The following is a 19436-nucleotide window of genomic DNA, read 5'->3' on the forward strand; positions in this document are numbered from 1 at the left end:
CGTATTCTCCTGCTGCAAGTATAGGGAAATGTGCTCTTAGCTAAGAGTTAATTTTACTTAAAAGGGAAGGGCCGTCCGCACCCTAGGAGCACATCTGATTACAGCCTTAAATGATTAGATTGTATTTCCATCCTCGCTCCTCGTATCAGCTGGCAGTCATCGTAATGAGCCAGCCCTTTCATGAAGCCAAATGTTATAAGATTCAGGACCGATAAAAGAAAGCACTTCTTTAAACTATGGAATTCACTCCCACCAGGGGCTGAAGAAGGGGGTGCGGTGGGTGTGGGCTGCGATGGGTGTCGCCACTGAGGGAGGTGACAAAATGCTGGGCAGAACTCACCAGGGGCCTGCAGTACGCCCCAGCCATGTGTCTCTCCTGGCAGAGATGTGGTGGCTTGGGCGCGTGCAGGCTCCACACTGCCCAAATGGTCCACCCTCTGCCTTTCCCTCCTCCCCAGATGTAGGGCGGCTGAGTAGGATGTGGCATGCAGACTCCGGAAGCCCCAATGTGCGTGCCGCCCCGGGCGCTCTGCCCCAGGCGCCCGAGCAACTTCCTCCACCGCTGACTCCCACAGGAGGCGGTGATGGCCACCAACTGAGGTGGCTTTTTACAAAGGACTGGACAAATTCAAGAGGGGCGTTTAGGCAGAAACCTAATGTTCTGGAGTGTAAAAGGTAAAGGGACCCCTGACCATTAGGTCCAGTCGTGACCGACTCTGGGGTTGTGGCGCTCATCTTGCTTTATTGGCCGAGGGAGCTGGTGTACAGCTTCCGGGTCATGTGGCCAACATGACTAAGCCGCTTCTGGCGAACCAGAGCAGCGCACAGAAACGCCGTTTATCTTCCCGCCGGAGTGGTACCTATTTATCTACTTGCACTTTAACGTACTTTCGAACTGCTAGGTTGGCAGGAGCAGGGACCGAGCAATGGGAGCTCACCCCGTTGTGGGGATTCAAACCGCCAACCTTCTGATCAGCAAGTCCTAGGCCCTGTGGTTTAACCCACAGTGCCACCCATGTCCCATTCTGGAGTGTAGCTCCCACAAAAAAATATTGAGTCTGGAGGGGCCCATACTCTAACTGCCACGTAAGCGTCGTGTGAGCGAATCAGGGTGAACCAGGAGCCTGAATAGTTGGTTCCATCTAGAAGATGCTTCCCATGTGCCAAAATGGCAATTCCATCCTGCGGCGGCCACACACACACACTCTAAGCTTTTAAGTGGTAAGGATGTGGCTCCTTGCCATGCACTCTGGTGCCCGTTTTCAAATTGTTGTGGCATAAAAAGCCATATCTGATGCAGCCTATCCTAGAATTGTAGAGTTGGAAAGGACTCTGAGAGTCATTTGGTCCAACCCCCTGTAATGCAGGAATCTCAGCTAAAGCATCGAGGACAGATAGCCACCCAACATCTGCTTAAAAACCCCCAAGGAAGGAAGAGTCCATCACCTCTCGTGGGAGTCTGTTCCACTGCCGAACAGCTCTTACTGTCAGAAAGTTATTCCTGATGTTTAATCGTAATCTCCTTTCTTGTCGCTTGGTTCGAGTCCTACACTCCAGAGCAGGAGAAAACAAGCTTGCTCCATCTTCCACGTGACAGCCCTTGAGATATTTGGAGGTATTTAGGAAACGGGACATGGCTCCAGCATGTCACAAAGAAGGGTATCGACAAAAGTCTCTCTGTGGCCCATCCCAACGCCACTGGGAGATGGCGCGTCAGCAAACAGCCCGGCGCCTGTCAACGCATGGGAATACTTCCCCTCCCTTGGAGCAGAAGATCCCAGCGCCCGTAGCACTCCAGTCCTCCTGCGACTCTTACGTAAACAGCCCCACGTGCCTCCGACCTCGACCAAATCCACAGAGGGCTAAATCACCCATTTAGCAAAAAATTTTGAATTTAATTAAAGCGAGAAAGGCAATGGGGCCCCTTCCTTTTATTGCACTTGCTGCTGAAGCTGGTTATGAAACTCTGGGTCTGGCTCTGAGAGCCACCTGCCTCTGGCATTCCAGCAGAGGGATGGGGTTCCTGTCCCAAATGCTAACCACTGAAATCAAGGCACCGACATTTCATTTGGTAGCTGCGGGGCAACTGTGCAAAGGAAGGAGCGGAACGGCATATCCAGGCCAAGATGGCATTGTGCTTAGCAGTAAATTACCCGTCTCCTTTTATTTGATTTTGTACCTTTTGGGGGAATATTTTAATGATTTTAATGAAGGTTTGGTACAAGATCATAACTTATATTTTTAGGTAGTGGGGTTTTAGCATGTATTCCGGACGCGATTTGTGGTTCTCTCCCACCCAGCGAAGTATACCAGTAGTACAGGAAAAGAGAGAGACTTAATAAATCTAAATCAATTAAGTCTTGTTGAAAAGTTCTCAATAAAGTTAGAAGCCAAAGATGCCCGAGGTAGGGCTAAGTCGTACTCTGGCTTTTAATGAAAATGCTAATGATTTCTCCTTTTCTGGAATATATTTTGGCTTGCAGTTTCAACAAGATGCACTCCTTCCGCAATCAATTCCACACACCTTTATGTCGGTGGTTTTCTGCTTGCCCCTCAAGGGGGGTAAAATTAATAAATGATCATTTCTACCCAAAGGGAGTCATGACAAGAAAGAGAAAAAATCGTAAACAGGAAGGAAGAGGTTCCTCTTAACACCGGCAAGGGGCCATCAAAATGACTTGTGATGAATTTCGCAGGCAACACTCTTAGACAAAATCCTCAGGTGTTTCATCTGGTGGGAAAGTAAAGAATCTCGCATTGCAAATTTGCATTTGAAATTTCCACCACCAAAAGCATTGAATGGGTATCATTGCTCAGATTCTCGGTGGCCAGGACAGTTGTTCTCTCTGCCCAATGGGAAGGCCGGCGTTGGGCCCTGCTAGCTGAGAAAAAAGCTTGCTCATTGCATTCTTTTCCAGTGAATTACATGAGGGAAATAGAGTCTAGAGGAGAAGGCAAGGAGTAAACAGTTCCAGAACAGAACATCCTGCCAGTCCTGTCGTCCCTAAAATGTAATGGCTTTCATTATAATACCTGGTACTTGCTTCTCCTCCGTCGACAAACTGCTGCTGGTGTTTTGCTCAGAACAATAACTCAATTCAACAGGACGTCGACAGATTTGCATGCCATGGCTCCGCCATGCCCAATCTCTTTGTTGTATTTGTATAGGTCTCAGCCCATAACAACAGCCAGTCAATTTCCCCCAACCATTACATCTGTTTAAGTAACTACAAAACAGGTTCTGAGCTAGAGTTGCCATGTTTCAAAAAGTGAAAATCTTATATGATCTCTTATCTTCTTATCTGACTCCTCATTTGGGTTTGTGGTACCCACCTTATTTTATGGTTGTAAGTCATTTTTAATTGTTTTTAATATTGTGTTTTAATGCTGTCCTGGGACCTTAGAGTAAAGCACACGTAGAAGAAGAAGAAGAATTTCTGTATTTTGTACATGGCTCAGTTTTGTTTGCGATATATACAGTCACATTTTGTTGTTAGCTGGTTTCTTAGGAAATGCTATTGACAGCAGTTGTCTTTGTGTAGGTTCTATGTAAAGTGCAATAGCTACTTCTATCACATTACGTGATATATATATATATATATATATATATATATATATAAAATGAGCTCATAGCGATTAGGGAGGAGACAAATATAAGCGATCCAGATCACACACTCACAAAGGTAAATTTCTACCCAGTTTGTCTGCACAGGGATTTTTTCATTATTACCATTATGTTGGCATTATCTGCTTGTAAAACCACAAGATGTAGTGATAGCCACCAACATGGATGGCTTTATAAGAGGATTAGACAAATTCATGGAGGATAAGCCTATCAGTAGCTACTAGCCATGATGGTTACATTCTCCCCACTGTTTGAGACATTATGCCTCTGAATACACCAGTTGCTTTGGAATCACAAGTGTTTGTGCCCGGCTTGCTGGCTTCTCAGAGGCAACTGGCAACCCACTGTGAGAACAGGATACACCTTTTGTACATTCCAGGGGAGCTGGTCTTATTCCCCGGAGTCTGGCAAACGTGGCAAATTCAACATTGGAGTTCTTCCCTCTTCAAGGCTAAATTTACCTGGAATGTTAAAGGAGCCAATAAGAGATCACCCACACTTACATTTTGCTCTGCACTTTCTGGGCGCAGGTGTTTGCTTTCAGAGGCACCAAGTAGCCCCAAGATTTAGGGGGCCCATGGTGTGCTTCTGTGGTAACACACACGCAACGTTGCAACATCTGGAGGAGGCCAAGCACCGAAGTAGGGCTATGCTCAGCTCTGCACTCGGCCTCCTCCACCCAGAAGTAGAGTTTGGATTTGATATCCCGCTTTATCACTACCCGAAGGAGTCTCAAAGCGGCTAACATTCTCCTTTCCCTTCCTCCCCCACAACAAACACTCTGTGAGGTGAGTGAGGCTGAGAGACTTCAGAGAAGTGTGACTAGCCCAAGGTCACCCAGCAGCTGCATGTGGAGGAGCGGGGAAGCGAACCCAGTTCACCAGATTACGAGTCCACCGCTCTTAACCACTACACCACGCTGGCCCAGCCCCCTTCCAACAAATATTGCAGGGGCAGAAGACACCTCAGCCCCTTAAAGTAGGCATGCTGGCGTGCTTTAAAGTTCCTGTCCGAGCACTTTTTCCCTCTCAGAGTTATTCCCGCTCTTTAATGCTCAATCGGAACAAACAGCAATATGGGCTTTCCACCTAGAAACACAGCAATAAAGGAAGTCTGGATGAATCCTATACAGTGGTACCTCGGGTTAAGAACTTAATTCATTCTGGAGGTATATTCTTAACCTGAAACTGTTCTTAACTTGAGGTACCACTTTAGCTAATGGGGCCTCCCGCTGCCGCTGCACCACCAGCGCGCAATTTCTGTTCTCATCCTGAAGCAAAGTTCTTAACCCAAGGTACTATTTCTGGGTTAGCAGAGTCTGTAACCTGAAGTATCTGTAACCTGAAGCATCTGTAACCCGAGGTACCACTGTATGTGGTTATCTGGCATTCCAGGGTACAGCATTACCCAGATGTGGCTTTATTCCAGAGCAGTGATCCCTGGAAGATCACAGTGTCATTTCTGCAATATTTAATCTACTTGCAAATAAAGCAGAGCAGAGGTGGAAGCAGAGAGACTGAAAACTTCCTCTTCAGAGAAAGTGCCCCGCTTGGGTCCCCAAGGGTGAAAAGGGACAAGAACAGAGATGCCTTGGACAGCTAGGGTATCCAACGGGGTCCAACCAGATGTTGTTGGACTACAAAACCCATCATCCATCACCCTTGGCCAGAATGACTACAGCTAACAGGATTTGGAGTCTAGCAACATATGGAGGGTGCAAACATCTGGCTTACAGTACAGAACCAGACCAAGACATTTTGTTGCTTGAGGCAAAGAACAAGATGGTACCCTCTGCTCCCATGACATGGATAACAGCCAGGTCGACTAGCCGCTGAATCATCAACACCACAAATTGTCTTTCTATTTAAATTACATTAACAAATTCTAAATTTGCATTTATAAGCATATGCCAAACTAATGTGAATCTGTGACCTCTTTTTTTCGGTCATGCGTTACCTCTTTTTTAAAGATGCATTGAGTGAGCAACGTAGCCAGAAGTCACAGAGAGAAGAAAACAGCTTTCTGTTCCTCCTTTCTTCAGAGGTTAGTGGTGCTTCCTGGCATCACAGCCCTTAGCTGCTGACAAGTCCCACATCACCTCCGAACATTCAAGTCCAGCTGGTCCAGTCTGAGAAGCTGTGATGCAACATCTCAGGGCCCCACAGTTGCACAATTCATTGCTTCTTTTACATTTCCAACTTCAACAGGGATCAATAACCGCTATGGTATTCCTGCATTTCAGGGGGTTGGACTAGATGACCCTCAGGACACCTTCCATCTCTACAGTTCTTTGATTCTATGGACATTGCTGATGGGATCACGTCCTCCACTGCACTGGCAGGCAACAAGCTAGCTAAAGGTAAAGGTAAAGGGATCCCTGACCATTAGGTCCACGCGTGGATGACTCTGGGGTTGGGGCGCTCATTTCGCTTTATTGGCCGAGGGAGCTGGCGTACAGCTTTCGGGTCATGTGGCCAGCATGACTAAGCTGCTTCTGGCGAACCAGAGCAGTGCACATAAACGCCGTTTACCTTCCCGCCAGAGCAGTACCTATTTATCTACTTACACTTTGAGGTGCTTTCGAACTGCTAGGTTGGCAGGAGCAGGGACCGAGCAATGGGAGCTCACCCCGTCGCGGGGATTCGAACCACTGACCTTCTGATCAGCAAGTCCTAAGCTCTGTGGTTTAACCCACAGTGGCACCCGCATCCCTACCAACAAGCTAGCTAGGAGGGTTCAAATGGCACGCACAGTGGTCTGTGGCACACACAGTGCTGCCCTCCCACATCTCCCTGCTGCTCAGTGACCCACAGCAAAACTTAAGGATTTCCTTTTATTTTATTTATGTATTATTTTATTTTATTTTGACAAAGTAATAATCATAAATAGGTAAGAAAAAAATGTGCACCCCACCACCAAGACCATTCCATTGTAACTATCCAACCTCACAAAATTTCAACACCTCTTGCGATGGTTTGACCTCTTTCCGTTTTAACAGTACAGATTCTACAAACACCCTCCCTATCTCCTCAGAATTATTTCTCCTGCATATTCCCCTTCTTACCTTACTGGCACATGTTAATTTATCATTAATAGCTATATCCCACACCTCTTTATACCATTCTTCCATTTCATGTTCTGCTTGCCCCTTCCACTTCCCAGCGATCATAATTCGTGCAGCTGTCAATAAATTTGTGAGCAAGTCCTTCATAGGCTGTTTACCTTCCACCCCATTGTAAATTGATAATAATGCTACCTCTGGACTTTTGGTCAGCTTTAACCCAGTGGTTTCTGTTATCTCCTTAAATACCCTTTGCCAAAAAAAAAGTACATATTTACACTCCCACCACATGTGAACATAGTTCCCTGTTTCCTGGCATCCCCTCCAACATAACAGCATATAGTCCTTGTTTATTTGATTTAATCTGACTGGTGTTAAAACCGTCTCCAAAATAATTTATACTAATTTTATTTTATTCTTATAGACAACGTATGTTTCTCTCTTATTTCTCCCCAGCTTTGACTATCTATCTGCCCTGTTGTCTCCTTTTCCCACAACTCTTTTAATTAATCTTCTTCATCCTCCATTTCTACTAATATTTTATAAATTTCAATAGATTCCCCTTTTATAACTCTATTTTCTTCTTTATGTCCCCTTTTTATAATCCTTGGTTTTTTTCCAGATTTTGTATATTCTTTGCAGTTCTTGTTTTCCCTTAACCACTTGTTTGTCCATTGCTCCAAGAAGGATTCCCTTTCTAATCAAAGGTTAGAGAACCACCAGGTTCATGAAATGGTAGGCATTCGCTCTGAATTTGAAAGTCAAATTCTCACATGTTTTGGTCCAGGTTACAAAAATACCACCTCAGTCTCTTTCGAGGGTTTTCTGTCCAGAGGAAACCAAACTCCCAGGAAACCCTCGGAGCTCGGACTAATTTCTAGAACGTCCTAATACAGTGTGGGATCCCCAAAGATCTGCTGTGGAAGTGGATTCTTCCAAGAAAATGTGAGTTGCACCTTCTTCTTCTTTGCATTTTACATTTACAGCTATCTCAAATGAGCATTAAGTCGGCTCTTAATAACATAGTTATTATGAGCATACTATTTTATTTTCTGCAATCTGTGCATGTGTCTGGGGACTCGCAAGGTGTTAATCCTTAAACTGTTGACTCACAATGTGCTCATCTGTCAGTCTGTTGGTCTTTAATGAAGTCAAGTTCCCATTTGCTTCAAAGGGAAGCTTTTAATGAGGACTATAGGCCTACTAATTCTCTCATCCTGACTCTTACCAACACACACACACACACACACACACACACAGCCTTATAGGTTGGGCTCTGCTGGGGGTGGGGAGCCTTTGATCCATGAGCCTAATTGGGGCCACCAGCCTTTCTCATTTGGCCCATTCAGGTGGCTTTAGTCAAGCCATTCCCACTTGCTCTGTCTCAGGTGTGAAGCCAATAAAGATCTGGCTGGGCCTAAAAGGGGTTTTGCAGGTACCTTTAAACTGATCCAGACTAGCTCCTGGCAGCAAAGCCTTGAAGCCACTACTTAGATTTCCCACACTTCCCCTGAAGGTCCAGACAACCTCTGGATAACTGCCATTGCCACATGTCATCCAGTGAATTCCAAAGCTTTCATCTCCTTAGAAAACAAAAGGGCATTTGCATACCCCACAAGTGTCCTGGAAAAACTGGGAAATCCTGTTAGGTTTTTCCCACGAGAGCCCAGCAGCCATTTTAGGCACTGTGATCTCACTCCCCAAAAGCACTTGGGGGGGCTGTGATCTCATGCGGTGTCCCAAAACATGTGGTTTTTTTATGTCATGCAAGAACACGGCCCTGAAAAAAGCACGTATTTTGGCTCTGTGATCTCGCGCCTGTCACATGACTCATGGAAGACAATCATCCCAATTTTGGGACTCAACATGCTGGAAATACAGCAGCAATATTGAGACCTGAATCTAAGTGCTGCAACACGTCTTGACAGCTTTTGAGGAGCTTCATGGGCTTCTAGCTCTTTGTTTGTGGGCACAATTCAAAGTCTAGAAGTATTATTTGAAACTCAAGAACCCAAAGAACTGCCCATCCTTCTATAAACCTGCCCATTCTCTGACATCAAAAGCACAGGCCCAGCGCCAAATGTCTCTGCCATCAGAAACCGGGCAGGTTTCAACGCAGATAGGACCTTTTCATTGAGGGCGCCGTGACTCGGAAGCTGCAGATCTGAAGCCATCCTTCATATCAATATTTATTTATTTCATTTCATTTACCCAGGCTTTTAATTAACAGAAGCCTCTGAGTGCATTATCTGCTTTCTCTTTTACATCTGTTCTGTATTTTAATATAGCACCTTATCCTGTTGCTTTATGGATTGTTCTTTTGTGGGTCTATCGGAAAATGATCACTTGTATTACATACCCTGCAAGTCTCCCGGAAAAAAGGGACATCCCATTTTCTCCCGCGAGAGCATGGCAGACATTTTGGGTACCGTTCTCTTGCGCAATTTCATGCTGAGATCTTGTCCCTGAGAAAAGCACATCTTTGGGGCTTTGTGATCTCATGTGGGACCATAGGCAGGAAGATAAATATCCTGGTTTTGGGACTCAAGATGTTGGAGGGTAAGAAATTACAGTGGCACCTCTGGTTGCAAACGGGATCCATTCCGGAGGCCTGTTCGCAACATGAAAAGAGCACAACGCGCAGGTTGCAATTCGCCACTTCTGTGCATGCACATGACATCATTTTGCGCGTCTGCGCATGTGTGAGCAGCAAAACCCGGAAGCAACCCTTTCCGGTACTTCCGGGTCATCGCGGGACATAACCTGAAAAAACGTAACATGAAGCAGATGTAACATGAGGTATGACTGTAATGTGTTATATTTGAAGCTGCCCAAGGAAGCTGTGGTTCATCAAGGCAGCCTACACACACGCACACACAAAGGCCACAGCTCCAGCCCCAAAGAGCATTGAAAAATGCAGAGGACTCTGGTTCATTAAAGCAACTGGCCCCAAAACATCACTCCTGAGTCTTCCAAGCCCCCATGCCTTCTTATTTACAACCAGTTCAGAGGGTGGCCTGGGCTCTGTACTTCCTCCTCCTTGTAGAACTCAAGAGGGAGGTGGATAGGGACAAAACCGAAATTTTCTGCCTCTGCCCATCATTGGGTTCTGACTCCACCTGTCATTATCTCTAGCGCCACCTACTGTTGGCCTCCCTGTTCTCTGTCTTACCAATTCCATTGGGCACCCAACACCACTGGAAAAGTGCATTGTGGACAAAGAGTGATGTGGTGGTTAGCTTCTTTGGATTTTGGCTGGAGAGACCTGGGTTTCTATCTCCGTTCAGCCATTAAGTTCATTGGGCATCCTGTGTTCCTAATGTAGGTCAGATATACCCTTCCCATCTCTGGTCAGTGGTGCCACATGGATGGGACTTTAGGGCATAGGTCTAAGACCCCACTCAGCAGAACAAATAGAAAGGCCCCCAAATGCATGTGGGCTTGCTTATCATTGAAGTAAATTATGTAATTTCACAATCTTTGGGGGGAGCGGGCGGATAAGCCCATTAAGTGCAGAGTGTAAATCAACCTAACTGCACCTTTGTCTCTGGGAGTATTTAATTTCCTCTCTACCTCTGTGCATGTTTATGCCACTCGCTATGCAGCCCAGAGGGTTTGGGATCTGGAGGTGTGAAAAAAATCTAAATAAATAAAAATATTTGCCATGCAATGGGGAGCAAGCCAAATTAGCGGGCAGGCTTCCAATATGAGTAACAGCCGAAAAGCCGGTCTTTGGGCAAGAATTCCCAGCATTCCTCCCTTCCCCCCTCTTCCTTCCCAAGAACCTTGATTCCCCTTAGACTTTTTCTCATGTTCTTTCCTTAGCACAAACCTTGTGCTGCTATTATTTCCTGGCCACCCCTTGCTGAAATCATCTAATTGAGGCTCCTTGGGGCAGAGGCCCTGACATTTAATTCGCCCACAACAGCCCCGACACGCCCTGCAGAGCTGGGTTAATAATGAATAATAGTCCTGCCCGTGAGCAACTCTGACCGACCGTGGGAGAAGTCCTTTGGCAGACATCAAGTATGTGAACCTGGAGAACATTCCAGCATGGAGCAAGGAGGAGGCCTCAAAAGAGTGTTTTATCTTCGGAAAGATGGAAGGCATGCATATCTCCTGGGGAAAAAGAGAGAGACCTGTTTACTCCAGGAAGCACTCAAGTTAATTTGAATCTTCTTGGCTGGCTAATGCCATCTCACATGTTAGACCTGGGTTACATCTTTAGAGAGAAGAAAAAGAAGAAGAGTTTGGATTTGATATCCTGCTTCATCACTACCCAAAGGAGTCTCAAAGCAGCTAACATTCTCCTTTCCCTTCCTCCCCCACAACAAACACTCTGTGAGGTGAGTGAGGCTGAGAGACTTTAGAGAAGTGTGACTGGCCCAAGGTCACCCAGCAGCTGCATGTGGAGGAGCAGGGAAGCGAACCCAGTTCACCAGATTACGAGTCCACCGCTCTTAACCACTACACCACATTGGCTGTTAGGTTAAAGAGAGATCCTTAAACTTTCCTCAGATATAGAGCCTAAGAGGCAGAATCGGGCCATTTGTTCATCCAGCCAGGTGTTTGATTGTGAGTGTACCTTTATGACTATTATTGAAAATGCAGTAAAATGGCTACCTACAAATTCATACATCAAAAGGCAAATCATAGTGTAACAATAGCAGTTCCATAGCAGCTCCAAAAACCAGCCACAATGTGTTGATTAAAACCTGAGAAATTAAATAGCTGTTGTTGTTTTTAACCACCTGCCTATATTCTATGAATCAGGTGCCAGGCAAATGTCATTTTACGTGGTCAAAACGTTGGCACTCCATATAGGTTCTCCGCAAACAGGTTTGTGAGGCTGGTGGCAGAGCTTTACTTTCATCTTCCTTACATGCAAAAAGAAGTTTTCCTCGAAGATATTTTCCTTTATAACCCCATTTGCAACTCTTCTAAGCCCAGGTTGTCGTTCTGAACTAGCTATATCCCAAATATTCTTGAACCACAACTCAAGAGGTAACTGCGTCTGGGATTTACGGTGATGCGCGATCGCTAGACAGGCGGCTACCAATATTAAAAAAATTAAATCTTTCTGCTGGTAGTAGGGTCAGAATCTGGGTTTAGTGAAAGCAGGGCTAAGGCTATGTTTTACAAGAGAGGTTATTTAACAGTTTTGGAGATAATACTGAAGACCCTGGTCCAAAATATATATACAATTTTGCATATTTGTGAGTGTATTTTGAAACAACTTCTTGGTTCAATAATGGTGCATTTGGGACCTTCTGGGAAATGATCTATAATGAAATGAAAAAGGTGTTTAAATACACCTTCCCGAAGAAACCAGAGGCCTTTCTCCTGAGCATGGTCGGCCAACAGGTGCGAAAGAAGGATAGAACCTTTTTTATGTACGCTACAACAGCAGCAAGAATACTCATCGCACAGCATTGGAAGACACAAGAGCTACCCACGCTGGAAGAATGGCAGATGAAAGTGATGGACTATATGGAATTGGCCGAAATGACTGGCAGAATCAGAGACCAGGGAGAAGAGAGGGTGGAAGAAGATTGGAAGAAATTCAAAGATTATCTACAGAAATATTATAAGATTAATGAATGTTAAAATGACATCAGATTGAATCTAAAAGGTTATTAGTAAAAAAGTTGTAAAATTAAAAGATTTAATCTTTTAAGATATTACGGAGATTAAGATATACCAAGATATCAAAATTAAGACACGGATTAATTAAGATAGAGGGTAGGGATTTGCTGATCAAATATATGATTTGGAATACAGTGAAGGGAGGTCTGGGGAAGTCGGGAAATAAGTAAATGAAAGAAATATTACGAAGATGAAATTGTTTTTATTATTGTTTTATTATTGTTTTTCTCTTTTTGCCTTTTGTTGTTGTTTTTGTGTTTTTGTAACTTGTTTCTTTGGTTTTGTTTTGTCTTATTTTTTGTGTAAAAACCTAATAAAATATTTTTTAAAAAAAAAAAAATGATGCATTTGGGGTTTTTTTCCTGGTTTGGTCTGTGCAACGATGCTTCCCCAATGCTAACTGCCAAGTTATAGCACAACAAAAGTGGAACAAATGTAAATTAGAACATTAAAAGTTATGAGATTTCAGCAGGAAGTTTCAGGATATGCACTGATTGAAAAGGAAGCACTGTGACCACCTCAAAACACAGGCAAGCACAAACAGTACGTACCCTCCAACATTTCTCCCATGAAAATAGGGACATCCTATTCCACAAAAGTGATAATAATTTTGTTATTTATATCCCGCCCCTCTGATTGGGTTGTCCCAGCCACTCTGGGCAGCTTCCAGCAAATTAAAACATCAAGCACAGTAAGATATCAAACATTAAAATCTTCCCTATACAGGGCTGCTTTCAGATGTCTTCTAAAAGTCAGATAGTGGTTTATCTCCTTGACATCTGATAGGAGGGAATTCCACAGGATGGGTGCCACTACCAAGAAGGCCTTCTGCCTGGTTCCCTGTAGCCTCACTTCTCACAATGAGGGAACTGCCAGAAGGTCCTCGGAGCTGGACCTCAGTGTCCGAGCTAAACAATTCAAAGATAAAATAGTATTATTAATACTACTCCCTAATTATATCCACCCGAGAGGAGGTATGCTGGTAAGACTAAACTCTCAAAAGGGGGTATATGATTATTGTAAAGGAAGAAACACTGATCTAGAAAAATAGATCGACAGAAAGATAGCGACGGATAGATATTCGGCAGGCTCGTGTGGCTAGTTGCTCTAGGTATGTAGAAAAAGATTTCTATCGCGACACAATCTGATAAAAGCAAAACACACCTTGGCTGTTGCCTAGGAACGATGAGAAAAGAAGCCTAAGAAGAAATCAGGAAAAAATGGATTTTGTCTCTGTGATCAATATGAACGGGATGCCTTGTCTACAATGTGTGTCCCCCCTCTCTGTCCAGGATGGCTCTGAACAAAACTGAGATGCAAAAAAAAGCTCTAATCCTGTCTTCAGGTTTCCCTCAGGCATCTAGCTGGCCACTGCAAGACCAGGATACTGGTTGGGCCATTGGCCTCAGTGGTGTAGCGTGGGTTGTCAGCACCCGGGGCAAGGCAAGTAATTTGCGCCCCCTAGAGTGAGTGAGCCAGGTAGGGGCAAAGAGCTGCGAGTGCGAGCGCCCCCCCCCCCCCCCGATGTTGCGGCCGGTGCGGCCGGCCCCCCCTGCACCCCCACGCTACGCCACTGATTGGCCTGATCCAACAGACTCTTATGTTCTTATGTAAGCTGTGGCTGAGCTTGGATTCTGTCTAGCTAGGCAGGTATAACCGGCCTTTTTTCACACAGTTATTCCAGGAGAAGAGAATCATTAGCACATGTTCCTTTTACGATCTTGTCCTCTCTCTCTCCCCCACCCTTCCTGGTTTGCCTCTCACGTGAAGACATTTGTCATTAAACTTGGGGCCCAATCTGCCATCGCAGTTCAGAAAGGTGGAGACACTGCTCTGTAGTGTGGCTGGCAGATCAGCATGTGTATTTATTAAAATACATCTTGAGTTTCATTTCTACCAGAAGGTAATAAAACCTCTACATTTCCTGGTTAGGGTAAAGGAAGAGTCTTGCTGGGTTGGCTCAGAAGCCCAGCTAGTCCTCTTAAAAACCATTGTAAACAGCTAAAATCATTAGTGGGATTGGAATAACACTTGTAGTTTAACGGTGGATTTTGTGGAGATGCAAAAGATTTGGATTATTATAAAAGATGCAGGAGGAAAGGACCAACAATAGGACCCACAAAGGGGAGGGAGGAAGTCCAGGAGATTCTGTGGAATCTTGTTTCTATATTGTATGTTGATATGTTATTGTTGGGAAAGATGGAGGGCACAAGGAGAAGGGGACAACAGAGGACAAGATGGTTGGACAGTGTTCTCGAAGCTACAAACATGAGCCTGACCAAACTGCGGGAGGCGGTGGAAGACAGGAGTGCCTGGCGTGCTCTGGTCCATGGGGTCACGAAGAGTCGGACACAACTGAACGACTAAACAACAACAACATGTTATTGTAAAATTTTAATTTGAAAAACCCAAATATATAAATTTACCAAAAACAAACAAAAGCCCAGCTAGTCCTGTCTTCAGTTCCCACAGTGGCCAGCCAGGAATGAGGGGGAAATTCAGTTTGCATTTAAAGCCAAATTTATCAGACCCACACTCTCCGAAACAATGTGAGGGCCAATATGCAGCTACCCTTCGAAATTTACACTTATGTGAAATTTCGCTGTGCGATGCTGCTCTCCAACCAATCTTCGCCAAAAATGCAGATGAGGAAGAAGAAGAAGAAGAAGAGGAGGAGGAGGAGGAGTTTGGATTTGATATCCTGCTTTATCACTACCCTAAGGAGTCTCAAAGCAGCTAACATTCTCCTCCCCCACAACAAACACTCTGTGAGGTGAGTGGGGCTGAGAGACTTCAGAGAAGTGTAAGTAGTCCTAAGTCACCCAGCAGCTGCATGTGGAGGAGCAGGGAATCGAACCCGGTTCACCAGATTACGAGTCTACTGCTCTTAACCACTACACCACACTGGTGTAGCGTGCATAAGCAAGAATATATGTCATGGAATGGTTGTATGAAGAGGAATAGTGGGAGGAACCAGCTGGGGAACCCCCAAGGGAAGAAGGCTCAGAACCTGGGGAGTGGTGGTGGGACAGCGATGAGTGCTCAGGGGGAGAAGAAGGGGGAAAGGAGTCGACAGAAGCTGAAGGGGTAACAGGGCTTAGTGAGCTGGGAGAGTCTGTGGCAGAGAGAAGTCAAGAATCGGAGGCAGAAGCTTAAGCAGGAGAATGGGATGAGGGAGGCCAAGAGGCAGATTGTTAGGATTCTTGCTCCGTGTTTGCAGTCATGGGATTGTTGTCTATCACATGACAGTGTATGTTTTCATTCCACAGTGACAGAGACAGTATGTTTTGTACTACTGTGTTCCGGAATGTAGGACTCTTGTCCTTTGTTTCTTTCTTTGCTATCTTATGAGAAAGAGGGAAGGAGCTAAGTCAGAATGCTCCAAGTGCATTATATGTAAATAAAAGTAGATTAGCCAAAATGCTGTGCTAATGAGTTCTGTTACGCAAACTGCAAAGACTCTGCAGGATCGTAAGTGTGCTGATGCCTCTTGGTATCAGTCGCTGTGATGTTCGGGCTGGAGAAAGCTTTTGAAGCTCCCGAACGAACGACCAGGAGGGAAAGAACATGCCAGTCGGGTCCTACACAGGGTCCTACACACAAGTAGGACGATCCTAACAGAGATGAGTCAAGCTGATGAAGAGCCATAGGTGTCTCCCCCTCCTGCTGCGACAAGCTCCCCAACCCCCTCATCTCCCCAAAACAGAAGAGGCATGAAAAGGGCAGAGGAGAGGATGGTTGTCTGCATACAGGCGCAGTCTCTGTTTGCTTGGAAGAAGTCCTGGAGAAGAGCAGGCATAGGCAGCTGTGAGGATGCAGGGACCTTCATGGAATAAGACCCACTGAGAATGAGCTGTTGTGCTCCTTAAGCCTGACACTCAGCCAAGTCTGTAGAGATCATGTTTTTGCTAATAAAAAGTTAATTCCAACTTTGGACTGTGTGATTACTGACCGACACACTCTGTGACAATGCATTTCTGAAAAAAAATTATGAAAATGCATTATATCGGGGGGAATTACTTGCAAAAAAAAATGTGTACATTAGTCAAAACAGCATATAAAAATGTGTTTATTAGGAGAAAATTGCACTAAAATGCTGAATAATTCTCTTTGGGAATTTCTTTTTTTAATCACAAATTTAAAAACTAAATTTATGGGGGGGGGGGACTGAGAGAAACCAAAATTGACAGTGAACATAGAAAAGGAGAGGGAGAGGAAGATAACGAGGGAGAGGAAGAAGAGGGAGACGAGAAAGTAAACTCTGAGAGTAAAAAAAACAACACACAGTTCGGATCCAAAGAGCTCAAAGAATCTAGGCCTCATCTGCACTATGCATTTAAACCAGCATTCCCTCAAAGACTCCTGGGAATCCTGGGAACTGTAGTTTGTTAAGAGGGTGCTCAGGCTCATTAAAAGGTAAAGGTCCAGTCGTGACCGACTCTGGGGTTGCAGCGCTCATCTCGCTTTATTGGCTGAGGGAGCCGGCGTATAGCTTCCGGGTCATGTGGCCAGCATGACTAAGCCGCTTCTGGCGAAACAGAGCAGCACACGAAAACGCCGTTTACCTTCCCACCAGAGTGGTACCTATTTATCTACTTGCACTTTGAGGTGCTTTCGAACTGCTAGGTTAGCAGGAGCTGGGACCGAGCAACAGGAGCTCACCCCGTCGTGGGGATTCGAACTGCCGACCTTCTGATCGGCAAGTCCTAGGCTCTGTGGTTTAACCCACAACGCCACCCGCGTCCCTGCTACAAGACCCCTATTCCCCTTAGAGGGCTACGGTTCCCAGAGTGGTTTAAACAACCCCTTTCCCTGGGGAAGTCAGTGTAGAGAACACGGGGCTGTATGAGCAAATATTCTGACCTGCTGCAAAGCAGCTTCCTCCCTTCTGAATGGTGGCTCCTGTATTTAAGAAAACGAAGGGCTGGAGTACCAACGAAGACAAGGCACCTGATCGCACACGGAGCGAGTGCATAATAGATATCTTTCAAGTGGGTGGCATCTGGAGTTTTGCTGGGTGTGATACAGATGGGCCCTTTCGGCTGCGAGGCAACTCATCAGAGCCGCAATTTCATGTACTTAGCCAAATCAAGCCTAGGTATAACCTCTAGACATTTACCTGGTGCTAATTACACCTTCTCTGGGCAACCTGCTCTTCCCTCCAGCCCCTAATTGTTTTGTTACACACACAAATCCTCCTGCAAGCCTACACAAGTGCCTATCGTTTTTCATTATAATTTAGGGGGGGGGAATCGTACTCCTGAGTTTCACGCTAGAAAAAAGAAGAGGCAAAGAGGAGAGAGAGAGAGAGAGAGAGAGAGAGAGAGAGAGAGAGAAGGGTGGGTTGTGGAGAAAGGTGGGAGGCTTTGCCAGTGGGATAATCTTTTGCCTACAAATCAGGCCTCTGTTTTCTGGAATTAGACCTCCCACCTTTCAAATGGTTGAGGCGAATTAACTCACACCCACCCAAGGCCATATATTTCTCCCTTTTGTCTGCGGGGAATTTCCTCTCCAGTGATAGATGGGAGAGGTCACGAGCCAACTGGAATTTCACCTGCCAGCTTAAAAGGGGCAACGTAGAAATAATGAATAATGAATTGAGTCCTGCTCCGACAGATTTGCAAACCAGAATTGGAACGCTGGTTGTCAACCCAACAGCCGTAGGAACTGTTAGCGAAGTCAAAATATTCGTACCAACATTGTGGAGCTTTGTTCGCATGAACAGAAGTTGCCAAAGAGAGTAGATGATATCCAGATATTCAGAGTAGACCCATTGACTTACATTACTTCGCAACAAAAACCCAAAATGCATTCTGATTCAATTTTTTTTTTACTTGTAACAATCTCAGTTACAGCTACGATTGTATTTGAGATGCTATAAAATAAATAAAAGACAAACATATTGAATTTAACAAATTGACGCTTAATATTTTTGCTTGGAATACTCTGGGACAAAAAGCGTCATTTCACAAGGTATGTATCCATTGGAATCTACTCTTAAAAGAAATATTTCACACCCAACATCCCTCCATGCACACAGAAAGCACAATTCAAAACTGTTTGGCTTTTTAATACCTCATAGCGCTAGGGTGTCTTTTTATTATGCATTCACGATTATTTGTGCTTGTGGTGATATTGGGGTGGTTATACATGATCCCGCTTTCAATTCTGTTCTTACTTCACCGCTCCCACATAAAGATGTCGACTCAAGATGTTCCCCAGAGTGGCTGGGGAAACTCAGCCAGATGGGCTGGGTATAAATAATAAATTATTATTGAATTATTATTATTCCCTCACATGGCACATAGTTGAAGGATGGAACAGGCATCCAACAAAGCCAAACATTGGAAGATTCAGGTTTAAAAAAGCACATCTTCATACCACTCATAGTTATATTATGGGACTTGCTCCCTCGGGAGACCGTGATGGCTGCCATCTTGGATGTCCATTGCTTGAAACCACAGGAGGTTTCTGCGCTCAGCTCCTGTTTTTGGCTTCCCTCAGACATCTGGTTGGCCTCTGTGAGAACAGGGATGCTGAACTAGACAGGCCATCAGCCTCATCCACCAGCCTCTTCTTTATCTTCTGAAGTTCCCATCTAAAGAAGTCACTGCCCTGGGAGAGACCATAGAGCCTAGGGCCTAAAATTTCCCATTTGCTTCCCTGGCTGTGTCCTTCGCTCTCTCTTTAAGCTCTTCCAAGACTGTGATTTTGTGGCGCCAGCCCAGCCGCGCCACCCTGGTCGTCTGCGAAGTCAACGGCAGGGCTGAAGCTCCGTGTGTGTTCCCAGCAGTTTCTGCAGCTGTGCCGTGGAAGAGAGGGGAAGAGACAATATCTTGCTGGAGAAATCTTGCCTTTTCTTTATAAAAAAAAAACCTAATAATAAAGCAACTTATATTCCTGTCTTAAGGCAAGTGGAGTGCTGTGCCACAGATACATGCGCCACTCCCTCTTATTATTGGCTCAGAGGGAGCCGTCGTTTAGGACATGCAGAGTCTTCCAATTTTAATCTATACTCTAAATTAGATCTAGGAGACAAGTTGCAGATCTCCGTCACATTGGAATCCTCTCCTTAGCATGCATATGAGTTTTGGCTCTCAAGAG

At 45.1% G+C, this 19436-nt stretch overlaps 1 long non-coding RNA gene across 1 annotated transcript in view; it reads right to left on the minus strand.

Annotated features, from left to right (window-relative positions):
* LOC310659275 overlaps positions 1 to 19215 on the minus strand; it is a 22989-nt gene extending 3774 nt beyond the window's left edge. The window contains exons 1-2 of the long non-coding RNA XR_014502707.1: positions 18714 to 19215; positions 10684 to 10805 (exon numbers count right to left, since the gene is read on the minus strand). This is a non-coding gene — a long non-coding RNA (uncharacterized lncRNA). The remainder of the gene's footprint in view (positions 1 to 10683; positions 10806 to 18713) is intronic.
* Between the last annotated feature and the right edge of the window lie 221 nt (positions 19216 to 19436).

The sequence above is a fragment of the Podarcis tiliguerta genome, assembly GCF_965153285.1.
Source record: "Podarcis tiliguerta genome assembly, chromosome: 10".
Taxonomy (NCBI): domain Eukaryota; kingdom Metazoa; phylum Chordata; class Lepidosauria; order Squamata; family Lacertidae; genus Podarcis; species Podarcis tiliguerta.